This window comes from Glossina fuscipes, unplaced genomic scaffold, assembly GCF_014805625.2.
Source record: "Glossina fuscipes isolate IAEA_lab_2018 unplaced genomic scaffold, Yale_Gfus_2 1, whole genome shotgun sequence".
Taxonomy (NCBI): domain Eukaryota; kingdom Metazoa; phylum Arthropoda; class Insecta; order Diptera; family Glossinidae; genus Glossina; species Glossina fuscipes.
This window is the reverse complement of record NW_023998415.1, coordinates 14,526,591-14,544,391: the sequence shown is the minus strand read 5'-3', so window position 1 is coordinate 14,544,391 and position 17,801 is coordinate 14,526,591.

Below are 17,801 nucleotides of genomic sequence, written 5' to 3'. Positions count from 1 at the left end.
AATTCTAAGACTAAAGTCTTAAAGCACTAGCATCGAAGGCTTTCGGCTTTATTAAAAACTCTACCGCACTTGAGATTTGAACCCACGACCATTGAGTTGCTAGTCGAGACTCTTGCCTACTCGGCCACTCAGGCGGCGACCTTCGTAACTTTTGGTGTTTAATTTGAAAAAGTCTTCTGCCGAAATTCACCAAACACGTGCAGAAGCTTAGGGCGATGCTACTCCAGCATATCTCAATTGTCAATTCTGGTCTCAACAATTTAAAAAGGGTAATTTTTATGTCCACGAGGGGATCTAAGAAGCTCGAAAACAATGAATTTCAAGACTTATTGGCCGATCACCGAGCTCCAACTCTCAAAGAACATTCGGGCCGTTTAGCGCTTAAGGAATCAACTATTTTTACATGTTTACATGCGATGGGAAAGATTCGAAAGGAGAAAAAATGCTTATCTCGCAAATTGACTGAAAATGCCACTTTGCCCAATTGTTGCAAAAGTTGCCCAGGGATACACTGTTGCAGTTCGAATGGGCAATTCTGCCACCATTTGTCCAGATCGATGCAGGATGGCTTGGCCGGCAAGCGGATCCGCAAAGTTGAAGAAGTGCGCTAATTGGTCGATGGGTTCTTTCGACACGATATCGTCATATCGCTAGAAATATGATAAAATGTTGTTGTAATGTGATGGAAAAATTATGCCTAAAATGTATTGCAACAATTTTTCTCCCTAAATGCCTTTCTCAAGTGTAAAAATGGCCAAAAAACATGCAACCTCCTAATCAACCTTATTTTTTTAGGCTAATTTCCGAGCTTTGCACGGAAGCTAGAAGCTATTAGCTTTTAATAAAACGAAGTATTATTAGTTTTCGCCGACTCATTGGTGAAATGTTTGAATTTCAAATCTTGAGAAGGATGATAAGAAAGCATCTAAACGATACAGTAGTGCAGACAAGCAGTCATGGCTCAATGCATGAAACCTGAATGTGTCGTTTTATATCAATCGGGTGCATATCGTGTAATTTAGAAAGCTTACAGCCTAGGAATGTAACAAAGTCGCAAAATTATTGAATCATAAGATAAATGTAGTCGGTACAATGTTTTTTTTTTCCATTTAATACATTTTTAGCAGTCATTTACCGCTTGACTTATTCCATGTTTCTCGATCGTCTTGTATAAATTGTCTTGATAGAGAGTGTTTGTCATATGAAGGTTATCTGAGCTGTCGGTGGAGAGATAATAGTCAAAATGCTGATCAGCTAAATATGATAGATATTCATTGTACTATAATTTCCTCAATATCAAAAATTGCCAAAACACTTGGAAATCATTTAGGAATACATTCTAAGAATAAAGCCTTAAAGCGCTAGCATGCATCTAAGGTTTTCGGCTTTTATTAAAAACTCTACCGAACTTGAGATTTGAACCCACGACCATTGGGCGGGCTTGCTAGTCGAGACTCTTGCCTACTCGTCCATTCAGGCGGAAAAAAGAAGAGAAGAAAATTAATTTATTATTATTATTATTATGAATTTTGTAGTCTACGCCATTTGTGGTACAAGGTTCTATTTAATTTGTACGAATGTATGCAATATGCAGAAAGACTTGAGATAGACAGAGCTTTTATTGTACCGATCGATAATCACTTTTTGAATCGTTCTAAGATTGTCTGTCCGCTTGTCCGTCAAGCATGGGCCGCAAATATTGGGAGAAAAGTTTAATGACCGTGTACATCGACAAGAGTCAATCTATGAGAGTTTGTAACCAAGACTATGCGATATAGCTCCATAGGATTTTTATATTCTGCTTTTGCGGCTCCAGGTCACACACACACACACACACACACACACACACACTTGAGATATCGTATTATAATTTACTATTTTCTTGATTAATCTAAATATTTGCGAGATATCAACTTCTATCCGTTCGAAAAATCTTTAAATATATTATATATTTTTTTTTTTACACTTTTCCGTATTGAAAAACTAAATCTCACACTTTTAAGAAAAAAGAAAATACTTCTTCTTACGCGACTTTGGATATGAAAAGTGAGCCATGGCAATGTAAAAGGAAACTTTTCCTTGCATCTCTTATATGAGGTTAAAGCATTCGTTAGTCTAATAGTTGCATAGTAGTAAGTATAAAATTTTCAAAATTGTGGGCGTTGACTTTTTTCACGTTTTCTCGAAATAGAATTTTTTTTTTTTTCTTTTCCAATACTTCTTATCGCTATACACAGTTTCAGCTTCTTACACATGTATGTATTACTTTTTTGAAATATTTTTTTCTGGCAAATAGCACTAATAGAGTTCTTAGTTCGCAGTTAAATGTACAGTTAAGAGGAATATCTAATTAATAACTTCTTAAATAATTCTAGGCATTATTACCTAGAATGGTTTTAGCTAAAGGATCCTTATATCGTTTTTCAGTAGATTTTTTTTTTTTAAGAGTATTTTTCGCACCCGCCACCAGAGCATAAGAATATATTCACTCAACTAAAACGTTTAAAACTTCTTGAAGGAAGTTTTCCAGATCTTATAATATACATACATATATATGTATATATACAAATATAGCACCCTATATATATAGTATTATATTGTAAATCAAATTAGGTACGTCTGTCTGTCTGTCTATCCGCGTGCTTGTATATCTGTCTGCACATTTAGGTAATGTCTGCGGCAAACGGTCTTGTGGTTGCAAAATTCGATCTTCGAATTTTGACAAAGATATTGAAAGCTTTTGCAGGGAAAGAATTTGGCAATATTTGGAAATGAGCAAAATCGATGAACGGACACATCGATAGTATAACGTAGATTGAGAGCAACTCTCTTTTCAAACGCTTATTACCCCCCTAAACTGATCGCTGATATAGCGATCAATAGTTTAGCTTATATTCTCTGAATCGAAATAAAGTATCGAAATTTAATTCATTGTTTTTGTTTTGTGATGAGCATAAAAAATACGGTCATAGCCGAATATCATTGTTTGTCCTTATTTAAAATACATACGCAATCACTTACATCAAAAAGTGCATTTAAATATTATAGAAAATGTTTTTGCTCTCATTAATCTTTTAACGTCATGTTAAATATGTGTCTTATACCCGTCACTGGATGCTAAAGTGGTTGCGGTTATTTATAGAAATTTTTTTCCTTCACGCAGCGGCTATGCGCCGTTACTCGAGGGAAGAAAGACATCAAATTATTGCTTAATAACTTGTTGTATTTCTCGTCTCTCGTTTTATAATTATCGGCTGTCGGTACTTTACAGATCAAATGACATTTAAATTTTCAAAACTGTCAAATTGTCACAAGTTAAATTTCTTAGCATAAATTGTGAAAATGTACGGTTTGGATTTTCTTAATTCGAGTATTACCTTGGCCAGCTAAACAATTGTCCATTCGCATGTATTTGGTATGGTAATCATAGATGCGATAGAAGTAATAGAAATTTTAGATACCAGAATATTATGTTGTTATTAGTAGTAGTGTTTCACGAGTTGCGTTTGTTTTTCCAAATTGTTATCTAAATTGAATTAAAAAAAAAATTTTAACGGCTTAGACGAATAGCGTATTTTGATTTCTAATTGCGTTAAATTACAACAACAATAGGATTTCTGAATTAAAGAGTTTGTTCGTTATATTGAAACAAAGGTCTTGCGGGTAAACGCAATGCCATGGCGGCAAGGATATGAAATATAATTCGTGTCTTGATTTACTCTTATGTGGAAAAGTGTATATGAGTTTTATTTTTGATCAGCTTTTTCATCGCTCCTAGTGTAGAAGACAGAACTTCTACACCTCTGCGGTGTTTTATATAATAATATGAAATTTCAAATTCTTTTATAGTACGGGAAAAAAAATTTTATACATAAGTAAAAGTGGCAAATCGTTTTAATATCTAAATGATCCACCAATTAAAAAAAGAGTACAAATTGACTCATTTTGAATTAAAAAAAAATAAAAAAAATAATGACTACAGCATTAGCATCTTAGCTTTCTCTTTTAGTAGAAATGAGTACAACTAACGTATGATTCTAAGTTTTATGAGAAGAGGAATCAATATTCGTGATGGTTTCCAGGACGGATTCGTTAACGCAACAGATTCAATGGATTTAATGTGTGAACAATACAAAGAAGATCGTAGAGCGGAGAGCCTAACCAAACCCATAGATAGATATTCTTTTAGTTATAGTATGCGTTATCAAATCCTTTTACCAAAAATTTAATAGAGTCTAGCACAAATCTATCTCTATTTATGGAGACTTCAATATGTGAATTGAAACGAACTTTATTACCGATATTTAGAAAACAATTTATATCCACTCGTTTATGTGAATCAAAGAAATATTCACTTGGCTGTGAATGAAAAGGCAACAGATAGACTTTGTTTGCACAAAATGTAGGTTGACTTGGTCACAGGCGGAAGGTCGTTAATGTACAGAACAATGCCAATGAGGAACACCTCAAATAGGACGAATTTGACTAGGATGGAATTAATGAAGAAATACTATAAACGATCTTTTAATTAATTACTGCGCTAAGTATGAATCGAAACCACATGGCTGCACTTTAAAAATCAATAACTAATAAACAATTCGGACAAAGACCACTGGAAAAAGTCTTATAAAGGTTTATAATTTTGGATCTGCTTCTTACCGAAATACATAGGGGAGAAAGGGTGCGACATAATTGCAAAAGATTCAGGTCAATAAACAATGCAGGAATATGTGGAACAATCTGGAACACATAGTTAAGCTACAGTTTTTTTGGGACTGGTCTTCAAATACAACGTGAAAATTCCCAGAAAGGTTAGAAATTCTTCCTATTTCCCAACAGAGTTTATCAGCACAATATATACGATTTTTATACTCTACATCGCTTGTGATACAGGGTATATTAAGTAATTGCGTTCGTATACAACACGCAAAAGTGCTTAAAATAGACTCAACATTTATTATACCGATCTAATCCGAATCTGAATAATCTGAATTGATCTAAGCCTGTCTGTCGGTCTTTCCGCTTGTCCGTCTGTCCACCTTGATATGAGATATTTTGATGAAATTTGGCATAGGGACATGTTTTGATCCAGGGACCCTATTGAAAATGGTTCAGATCGGTGCATTTTTTCACCCATTCCCTATATAATGCTCGATTCTGAAAAGTCGTTATATGGAAAAAAATTGTAAATTTCAAAATTTCGCGGCAAAAGTGGCTAAGTAGTTCTAAATTGGTATGAAAACTTTGCACCAGCTGAGACAATTTTTGAACCCCCTCTCATATAACGAAAAGTGAAGTTCATACAACGAAAAGGCATAATTCTCAATGCTTTATGATGATAATTATATCATAATAGTAATTTGGACCACATCGGCCTATCCGGCTTAGGGCTAAGTATTGAAATAAGGAGAGCAGCAAGATAGATGCAGTAGTAACTTCCTGATATTTTCAACTATTCTCTTCACAGTTGACGAAGTAACATCAACTTTCCGACTTTGCGAACTGTCACCGTCGAATTCTCGTTGTTTTTGAAATATTGCTCAATAATGAGAACGTGTTGATCTCCCGTGTAACGTTTTATTTTTATTAATCGTAAAATATCAGCTGCCGAACTGTTGTTTTTTTTCAAACTCGGCGTACGTTTTTGGGCACCCTGTATAAGTACATACAAGAGGAACGCCACTTATTTGTCGAATTTGTACACATGTAAATCCTTCTTGACATAATATTTCACATATCCACACAAACAATGAGAACGAAAGAACAAGCTGTCGATTGGCTGTTAATTAACTGTTATTGATAACAGGAGAGCGCAATAAGTTCGAAATAATCTACTAGTTTGTATTTTGAACTAAATGTTGGACCATCCTGTCATTTAGTTGTCTCTGATGCTGACGGACATCGGTTCCAGTTGTTTTTGACAATATGTTCACTATATCGAAAACTACAGACAAAAATATGAGATATACGTCGGCGTTTTGTCAAGGATTTTCTCAGTTTTTTCCAGATTGCGGGCGTATACATACACCTATTAAGCCCCTTTTTAATCTTACATTTTCAATCGATCAACAAATGTTAACGCCTAACTTCAGCTTGCGATCTTCGTTTTTGTGAATGTAATGACTTCAGGAAACTTATGGATCAAAATGATCAATAATGGTAGATATAGATAGATGTTTTCTGAATCTCGGAAACTGAACCACGAAATTTGATTATGGATATTTGCTGGTTTTTTCATAAAAATAAAAATCATCAGAAAATATTGCAACTTTGCATGCTTTATAACCTTAATTTTTAAGTTCAAAAGCTAGTCCTAGTGTTAGAAGTGTCGTTTTCAAATCTATAAAAATTTTAAAGCAAATTTCAAGCGATTTTTTGCATTAAAACAAATATCTTTGAAAATTAAATAAAAAAAAAAAAAAACAAGTAAGAACGTTATAGACGGGCAAAGTCGTTTATTAGATATCTTACACCCCTACGCCCAATACATCTATTCACTTAATCCACTAAAAGTTACACATTATTTTCAGCCCTCATATTAAAGGAATTCTTATATGCGTTGGTATCCAAAAGATAGACCTACATGGTCCAAATTCGATTAGGTTGATTTCTATGTTAATCCACTATTATCAGTTAATTTTCAGCATTAAATATTAAAAAGCCTACCTTCTTAATATATAAATATTTAGTTTTTGTAGCAACGGTTATGTGAAAGAGGATTCAAAAAGTAGTCCCAACCGAATTTTTCAATGTCAAATTACTATTACAGAGCAAGTTTTGACGAGAAAATCTGAGACTTGCAATTTGTTTCCATATAACGACTTTTAATAACAGAGGGTTTTATGGGGAGCGGTTGAAAAAATGACCCCATGTATATCGTTTCCATTAGATTTCGTCCTAGGGCGAAACTACGTCTATGTTTCAAATTTTATCAAATTATTTGAAAAATTGCGATCTATAGCTTGAAAGCAAATTTACATGGACGGACATCAGACAGACGATCGGACGTTCAGACAGACATCCTTAGATCGATTGAGAAAGTGATTCTGAGGCGATTGAAATAATAAAATATGGCTCCATCTTAATCTTTTCTGCGTGTTACGTGCGTCGCCACAAACTTAATTTACCCTGTACCACAGGTGGTGTAGGGTATAAAAACAACAAAAAATTCGCATATATGCGAAAATGTCCAGCAACTTTTGTGACCGACATATGTGATAGCTGACAAAAATATATCAACATCAACCAACGCAAACAACACGGTCGAATGAGAGAAAGAATGCGAGAGGGAGTGCGGAGATGGGCATTGTATGCATATTGGTCTTGACCAGGGCCAATGGCACTAAACTCTAATGTTTAGTGTAGCATTTTTCATAAAATGACAGTACCGGAGACAACTAAATAACAAGATACGCTAAGAAATTTATCAAAGTAAAATGTGATAAAATCGCAGATACCTTTGACATTTCCACCATCGATAACAACTGTAACGTTGTTAATTACCAGGCATTTAACTGCTTTATCTTTCACTCTCAGGATTGCGGTACGCCTAAGGATACTTTTAGTAGCAAATATAACTCGGTTTCGTTTTATGGTTTATTTCATATTAAAGAAATTTAAGTTTTAATGTTTATTCCACAAGGTTGTGCTAAGTTTGCATGGATGAATGCAACACCCGGAAGAACTTCACATAGATCCACATCTTTTATTATACCGATCGATTGAGAAAGCTTGTTCGTCCATCTGTCCGTTTTGTGTTCTTGCCTTCAACTTACAAGTCGCAATTTTTGGAATATTTTGGTGAGCTGTGATACAAAGACATGTTTTAGCCCAACGACGAAAGCGATTAAAAAATGTTACGGATTGTTTCCAAATAATATCTTATTTCCGAAAATCGAATATATGAATAACTGCATTCACCGAAGTAGAGTAAGGTATTTAACGGGTGGGCCGACTCTCTCTCACTATAGTGTTTTCATTTGTTTTTAATGGAAATTTTTTTATAGGCATGTGAAAAAATTCTCTATAATCAAAAAAAGTTATATTATAGGAATAATTTATTTTTATTTAATATAATTTATTTACATGCATATATATTTAACATATTGTCATAAATTTTCCAAATATCACATTAATTATTTCATACATATGCGCGTCCCCAGAATTAGTTTCAGATCTATGTCCAACAATTTTCTTAATTCAAATAATTAAAAGTATTTCTCTCCAATGCATCCGAAACGAAGTTTGGCAGGCAGGTCAGCTCGTTTCAAAACCTCAAGTCGAAATATATTTAAAATATTCAGTAATAAAAAGTAAAAGGAAATAATAAGGTGGTAAGTAATGCATAATAAGTGAAGTAGTAGGTAATAAAAAGTTAGAAATAATAAAAAGTAATAAATAAAAAATAAATAAATCTATGACATGGTCTTACCAAAGAAGCAGTTCCATAGCGATAACTGTAGCTGCAAATGAACAAGTTCAATCTGGTCTCACCTCTCTCATTATTCATAATGTAAGTATCCAAAGACTCTGAAATCTAGTATCTCTTAGTTTGCAAAAATTTCTTGACGTGTCTTCTTAGTTAGTTGTCTCTGGTAGCACAAAACACATTGACATTAATAAACCCATGCTTGCAATTATATGCCTTGGCATTTAGAACGATTGATAAAATGTTCAAAATTTATCATCATAAGCACATATACGATGCGTCCTTATCGGTACGACTATCTGTGAATTAGTGCAGCAAATATAAACAACTATGTGTTTACTGCATGCCTATGCCTTCATATCCGCATTAAATGGACACTTCGTGAACATTAAACACATCTACCACTTGCTAATAAAGACCTGCAGATATGAACGGTAACGGGTTTATGTCCTTTTAAATTTTTTCCAATAGTTTTCGCATGTTTATAATGATGAGTTTATTGTAAATAGACTAATAAATGTTTGTCTTGCTTATGTGAATGCGTAAATGGTTGACAAGACTTATTTGGGTGTAATGAGTAAATTTTATGATGTTTTGGGGTAAAAACTCATGCGAAGAATTAACATTTGCTGATGGTAAGCAATTAATTATTATTATAGAATATAATTAGTTGCTGGTATTTTATGCCATTTGCTTGGCAATTTGCTCTTAAATAATTCTTATACAATGCTTGCTGTTGTTCGTGTCCCTAACCGAACTTTGTTCTCCTCATATTTCGATTCGAAACAAGATATGATCGCGAATGGATTATAATATTATATGTATACAATGTTTCAAGCTAATCTGATCACGTCGAGCTTTTAACTTTGAACTTCAATCTTTTAATTATTTCATATTGCATTTCTGGAATCTTTTCATTTACTTTACTTTAAATTCATAATTGATACTAAAAAAAAAAAAAAGTGTTTGTGTATATGGAGTTAGTCATGATATGAAAATTAATTAACTCTTTTTACAAATTATATATTATTATACCACTTTGTCACTCGCACTTACTCGATCCGAAAGGAATTTTTCATCTTAAGCAGGGAGGCAGGAAACGAGTTAAGGAAGTATGTATAGAAATGGATAGGACAGAAATGCGTTAAGGAATTATGGACACTATGTCAGAATAGTAACCGCAGTATCATATTTGATCATTTCTTTCCACTCTAGGAATTTAATCAAAGCTTATATAGAATTTACATGAGCCAATAGATTTTTTCCGCTCAGCTCTTGAAGTTTTTGTACATTACTCGTAGTAAAATGGTATACTAAGGTTCGGATAGACTAACCTTTTATTATATCGACGGTCCAGAAAATGATTCTGAGCTTGTCTGCCCGTCTCGAAAATGATTCGGATCGGACCACTTTTTCGACCATTTTCTTGATACCGCCTCGTTTTGACAAGCCGTTATATGAATAGCAGTATTAAGCGAAGTCGCTTAGGGCGTTTAATAATTGACCGTGATCCACTATAGTGTTTTTACTTGTTTTCTATATAATCTTATGTCAAACAATTTATGACCTGTGCATTATATTTTATGTTCATGTACGGCTTGTTTGAATATATAAATGAATTTAGACGATAACCAAAAACAATAACAATAACATTATTGATGAGTAATTAAGAGTTACGTCGTAATATGATTTTTTATAGACACATTATGATCAGATTAGGATCAAGAGAATTTTTAATCGCTTCGCTATTGGAAAGATTACAACAAGACATCACGTTTTCGTAACTCTAAAGGCGAATTTTAATAAAATAGTGAAATAATTTGTAGATTTTCCACCTGCCCTTCATAACTTAAAACGTTTGAACAAAAATTGTAATTATATCCTAACATGATTGTCGGGGAAGAAAACGAAAAAAAAAAAATCTCGTCCTTTCTAGAAAACAAGTTTTTTGCTTCAGCTTTCGATCTACTCAGGCAAAAAAAAAAGAAGAAGAAAACAAGTAAGTAAACTATATGGGTCTAGTATTTCATGGAAATCCCATAAGTAGACTTACTTGTTCCAAATTTGATATAATTAAATTTTATATCAAACTACTCTCAAAAATCAATTTTCAGCATAAAATATTAGAAATGAGACAATATATTATATAAATATTAGAAATGAGACCTCGATAGAGGCTTATTCTAAATTCGGTAAGATTAATTTTGATGTCAATTTTATTTTGATGAAAGAATGAAGAAATATAGAATAATCAGGCCGGGGATTCAAAAAATTGGCCCATCTGATCGCGAATTTTTCACACTAACTTGAAATGTTGAAGTACTTTAATGACCTATTGAAGCCAGGCTTCATACGGGGAAATAATCGAAAAAGTAGTCCAATTCGAACCATTTTCAATAGCGATCGTCGTTCGTTAGAACTTGTAGCAAGGATTTTTCGTGGGTTCCTGTCCGCAGGCATCCCTGACATATGTTCAAAAGTAAAAATAAGGCAAAAGGGGAGAAAGCCTTTCCGTCAAATCCCTTTTTTAATTTTTGCATGTATTAATTCTCAAGAGAGTTTATTAATTAATAGGCCAAAGGGAAGGCCATCCGTCAATTCCTTTTTGTATAATTAAGTCTCTCCCGAGAAAATTTTAATTCCAACGACTTTATGAACAAAGTCCATCATACACCCGCAGGCATACGTGGCTTTGTGAGGCGAGCCTCCTGACCCCCGTGGCTCCCAGTTTTGCAAAGCCTTTGGCATACTTTGGGCGGTTGTTAAGACAACTGTACTTGCTTCGGATTCATCATACTTCCTTGGTTGCCAACACCATGAACTACTTTTCTTCGAGCTACATAGGTCTCGGGTATTGCACTGACATGGTAGAGTGATCTACCATGCACTCGCTAGATTACTACCTTCAACGTACTTAAAAACCATTCATTCATATATTTCCTCGGTAGTAACCAGCTATTGAGTGAAGAGCTCATCTTCCAGCCAACCCCTCCACCATCTCTTAGAAACTCGTCGCCGAGTTAGTAGCCCAAAAACCTTAAACTCTTCTTAGCCCGGGGATCACCACTGGGAGGTGAGAGTTTCGGCACATCTATGCTCCCCATTAAAGCATAGTTTATCTCCCCCGTCGTTCGTTAGGCTTAAGCATGTCAATGTACCAAATTTCGTTGAAATATCTCAAAAGTGTAACCTGCAGGTTGACTTCAAGAAGACGAGATGGATAGCCAAGTTAAGATTAATTCAGAAAGTGATTCTCTATTCTATCTCAAGTCCTTCTGGATATTGCGTACAAATTTAAAATACATTTGCCACATCATAGGCGATGTAAAGGATATAACAATGCAAGTGATGTAGGTATTCTAAGTTTATTATTCCAAAAAGTTCATCGAACCGCCTATCTGTACTAAAGTAAATAAGGGGAAAAAAGACCAAAAAATATGTCTTTCATATGTTATATGCAATAGAGATACAGAGCTTACAATAAAAATCTATAATTTTGTAAATATTAATGTAGGTCAGTGGTGATAAAATGAAAATCCAATTATCCCAACACGTGTACATACAAACGCATATATAAAGCAATGTCCTTATATTATATTCTATATTTACTGTAAAATACATTTATACGTTTCGTATGTAAGAACGTAAGAGCGTATGAGAGTATGAGCGTATGAGAGTATGAGAGAATGAAAATGATAACAAAGGATAATTTGTGTTTAGAACGATTGTTATCGTTTTAAAATAATGTCTTTAAAGATTTACCCCTTTTGCCCTAATTGTGGTTGCGTAACGATTTAGGGCGGCTTATAGCTGCAACGACCACATTACGACCAATAGACTTGCATAACAAATTGCATTTTGACAGTAAACTAGTTCAGCTTTCACACCTGACCTATGATGTGCAGCAAACAGTCGCCTTCAGTAGAGAGGGCAACAGGAGATTGTTTATTTCCATGGAGATGAATGCGTTATTGTTCTTATAGATGCAAATATATTTTGCGAAACTCTCATTTAAGTAACAATAATTGCTTTATAGTCAACTTACGGATCAAATGAAAATACTTTACTGCCGTATTCGAATAATTTTTTTTTGCATTTGCAACATTTTCCTTAAAGTCTTGTAATAATCTTTTCATGTTAGAACAGTGCAAAATTACAATTTACACTATATAATAGTAAGTTTCACTTTCTTTAAAATTCTGATAAATACGCTTACTAAGCTTTTATACGTATTGCAACCGGCACGCTGCGCTTATTTGTACGGCTTATGCAAAGCAATATAAAGTCTTCTAAGCGACTCTCAGTCTTCAAAGCTGCTCTCAGTCTTCTAAGCGACTCTCAGTCTTCTCAGCGACTCTCAGTCTTCTAAGCGGCTCTCAGTATTCTAAGCGACTCCCAGTCTTCTAAGCGACTCTCAGTCTTCTAAGCGACTCTCAGTATTCTAAGCGACTCTCAGTGTTCTAAGCGGCTCTCAGTATTCTAAGCGACTCTCAGTCTTCAAAGCTGCTCTCAGTCTTCTAAGCGGCTCTCAGTATTCTAAGCGACTCTCAGTATTCTAAGCGACTCTCAGTCTTCTAGACGGCTCTCAGTATTCTAAGCGACTCCCAGTCTTCTAAGCGACTCTCAGTCTTCTAAGCTGCTCTCAGTCTGCGTCATTTTTTGTATAGGGTGTATTAGGTGCGAACGGAGGTATGTATAATTCCAGGAAGAATTTAACATAGATCCACATTTTTTATACCGCTTGACGAATACGAATCATTTTTCTAATCTTTTTAAGCCTTGCTGTCTTTCCGTTTCTCGCTCTATATGATGGCTGCCCATGTATTTTTGTGGTCAACGTATACGGCATAGTTTATGAGATATTTTTAATGGAATTTAAAATATAGAAGTCTTTGGATTCAAGGACTGAAAACGAATTCAATTTCGCAAGTTTTGCAACCGTTCCCCACATATAAGACGTTACTTTGAAAAACTAATCATATGAAACGGAATTGCAATTTTAAAGAAATCGCTGACTAATAGTATACTGGACTTTAAAAAATGTGGGAAAAATTTGGAATAATTTTGGAACCGTTTGAGTTTAAATATTTGACTCATAGTAGTGATTCGTTCTAAGGATTAACTGTACGAAATTTGAGTCACATAAGTTTATCTTTGGGACCTCACCCTGTGAGGAGTGTAACTAGATTACAGTTACTCGTTCTCTTCCACTCTCTCCCCTCAGCTCTTCCACAGCTTTGTTACATTTACAGAAGACATTCTCTTAATTGATTGGTCTTCAAAAAAAAAAAAAAAAAAAAAATTAGACAACGAGCATAGGACTAATGAGTCCACACGCAAGAGACTATGCAATAGACGCATATTCCGTTGCTGGCAAGCGCTTGCGTAGTCCTTTTCTACGGTATTTTAAATACAAAAATTCCGCGTTCACATACCTTCTACCGAGTAAAAACGGGTTGATACAATTTGGACAGAACATTAAATTTAGCTATGCATCTACGCAATGTGTATAGACTTTTTATGAAATGGGTAAAAAAGCTGTTCCACTAGTAGAATGGGATAAATATCAACTTTCAGAGGGACCTTAAGAACTTTTGCCAAGCGCTTGAAACGCGTTCGCCGGTACTGTCAAATATGTTTACCTGGCAATGCCTTCATAAATACATTACATGTAGAGAAATATGAAAAATGAAAAGTACTGAGTTAACTTGATTCGCCTCATATTTTGCCCTCGGTACATTACAGATACGTAATTTCAAATTTCGAGCTTTACCTATGAGCTACAGGTAGGCAAGTTATATCAGTTAAAGGATCAGAATCATTTTTTTACTAAATTTTGATAAATTTGGTCCAGATTTTAAATTAATAAGTGCCATGCGTTATAGGGTACTATTTTCGGACCAAGGCGGACTATACTCATTTTTATATCTTGTGTATGCCCATCTTGGTGCATATGAACTTCACTATAAGTGTCGCTATGCTAATGGTATGCCATCATCTCTTATGTTGGCGTCACTTGGTCGCGAACTGTAGTCGATGTTGAAAATATTAAAACTGTTGCTGAACTTATTTAATTGAACTTATAATAAAAAACATTGGCATTTAAAATCCGTTTGCTCATTTTTTTTTAACTAACAAAACGTATTCATCGAAATCTCCAACAGATGAAAATGTATTGGTTTGGTTGGCATTTCTACATAGTGTTTTATATTAGCTTTTGTTATCTGGCAATTCAATGCGGGATGATGAACCGATAGATGGATGGACTGATGTGCAGATAGACCGACTGCAGACTGATGGGTACATTAATCGATTGTAGCGCATATATCTAATGCGTGCAAATGAAACGATATCTAAATCTAGCATACAAATTATTCAATAAAATGAAAATTTAGTTCCTACTCTAGCAAGGATACATTGCTTGACTCCGTGATTATTGTTCCAAAGTAGCAAACTGAATTTTATTTAATTCTCTAAGTGAAAATAATCGCTTATTTATTTTAATTTATATTTAATGGATACAAAGCAGCAAAGGAATTTGCAAAAATTGTCGTTCTTCTTTTATGCTGGTAACAACAAAGTCTTCCTCGCGTCATGTCGTAGTATTTTTTTTTTTCTTATGTCTTATTATTTGAACACGAATATTATTTAATAGCAGAATGAAGATATTTTTTATATTATAATTTAATAATTAATAACTTTAAATAATTTATCTCCTCCGCGTTCTTTTGGCTTTGCATCATTTTCTTTCGCTTTGTAAATTTTCGGGTTTCGAAGCATTTGTCGTTAGTTGTTTCCTTGATAGCAACGACTCTAACGTTAACGTTTGTTTTGGATAATGTGTACAGAAATTAGCAAAACTCTTGGACGTTTTATCATTTTGTTCGTTACACTTGCTTTCGATTTTTTTTTGTGTTTTTGTCACTGCGCTTTCCATAACCTTTGTTTTTTTCTTTTTAGTTTTTCCCAGTATTTGTGAGTTTAATCGCCTTCATAATCATTGAATGTGCGCTGATAAGGAAGCTGAATAATCTTGTGTGCTAGAAACAATTTTAGTTTTTCTTCTTCTTCTGAAAATTATGATAAATCTCTGACCTTAAAAATACTTTTTTTCCCTTTTTAGTTTTACTCTCATTTTTTAGACATTACTTGTCGTATAGAGTATATTAAATTTCAGAATGACTTAAGATGCACCCACTTTTCATTATACCGATCGAATTCGAGTCATTTCGCGAATCCATATAAGCCTGTCTGTCTAACTTTCCACGTGATGTAAACCTTTATATTGCGAAAATGTCTAATATGTAATATGTTTGAACTAAAAGTGATTTATATACCAAATATGGGTCGCATAAGTCGTTTTTTTTTTGCCCCGCCCTCTATAAGGATTCTGATCAGAAGTCAAGGTCAACACGACAATAAGACTTAAATCTTAATATTTTATGAAAAAAAAGCGATTCACAATAGTAATTTGACATAAATATAAACTGTAATACACTGGGGCTAGGTAGCACAATCTCCTTACCTTCCTTTCCACCCCGTTTATGGAAAGTCGGTAAGCCTTTGTATAGTAAAAAAGATTACTTTGCAGTACTTTATGATGAAAATAGTTGAATAATAATGTCTTTGATAAGAAGATTAATTTTGCTAAATTTCGACAACTTTCGTTCAGGTCGTGGACCATGTTCTTTCTATATAAAGGCTTTCATAAAAAGTATTATATTTATCTCTAGGTGAAAAATAGACATAATCTTTGGTAGTTTATCACGAGAATAAATGAAGCTTTATGCTAGGCGATGCTAGTGGCGATACTCGATACTCGGCCTTGCCTGACTACGATATTCTTGCTTGTTTAACTTTGTATTCATTAAAATTGTCTTTCTTAATTAAATTAAATGAATCAAATTTAAGACGATTGATGAAAGTGAAATTTCAATCGATTGCGATATAACATTGAAATCTGACTTTGCATCGCTTATGAATAAACAAACGGGAAGTTGTATTTGCATAGGTTTGCCAAATAACTGGAGTTGAGTTTAGATTGAGTGAGAAAACTGTACAAGCTTTAGTCGACATATATTTCCTTAGGCATACTTTCGTAAAGCATACAGTCTCACCACTATTTTCATGTATTGCAAAATCGATTAGTGTACCAAAAAGTAAGCTAATAAAACTAGCTAAGCTAAGCTAAGCTAATAAAACTCGATCATATTCTATCTCACTTATCGTGAATGTTACGCATTCCCAGGCAACAATTAGTTATAAGATATCTGTGAGCATTTTTGCTTAATTTAACCGTAGGTGGGAAAACTTGCGCGTGATAATCAAAAGACATTTTTCATATTGTTAAACGGATTATTTGGTTTTACTTTTAATTATTTTTCCTCACGTTAAGCTTTCGTAACAAATCTCATAATTGTTATATTTAGTAAGATTTTCATTTATTGCTGTAGAAATTTCAAAATTTTTTACTTATTTTGAGTACTTCATACCACAAGTTGATAATCAACATTTACTTATTTTATTTTTATAAATCCAAATTATCATGACAATTACTCCTTAGAAGTCCTTATTTTCCTCTGACATTCAATTCCCAAGTATTTTGTTAAAGAAAAAGTAAAAAAAGAAAAACGCAAAATATAAACATTTTTTATGATGATTTAGCATATTTTTCGGCTGTATACAAAAAGAAAAGAAAGAAAAAGAAAACTCAATTTTAAGAACATCAAGCAGCAATAAAAACTTTTGCATACATACACTCGTCAGCCAAATGCTGCTAAAGAATCTTTACGCTTGCGAGTCTTCAAATATATATGTGACTGACATTATTATTATACTTTTTCTTTTTCTCTCTTTTCTCAAATACAAGCAAATAAATTTGTTTCATTATAAGAGAGTGTTTTTGTGATAAAATTTGGTTTTTTCTATTTATTTTTCTTTTTTTTTGTTTGTTTGTTTGTTTGTTGGTTGGCATAAAGGTAACACGTCTTTTACTTCGTATACGTCATAGATGAAAACAAGCGTACGCTTTCAGCTTTTAATTTATGTAAATGCTCTTATTGTTTGTTTTTATGTTTATTGTTATTATTATTAATTTTATGCTTTGCTACTCATTTCTTTATCTTATTTTATGTAAGATCTCGCATAACCTACATATACATATTTTTTATTAAGGAAGATTAGGGGAAATATATTATTTCGAAAATATTTTTCTTTCGATAAGTACTTCGTAATTGGGCCATTATGTGTGGGTATTAATAACAGTAATTGGAAACGTGAACGTAAAATTAATGGAAGAGACTGAAGCTTGCATGATACAAAATTGAATACTAAGCTTTATTATTTATTACTACGTATCTATGTAAAAGTTGAG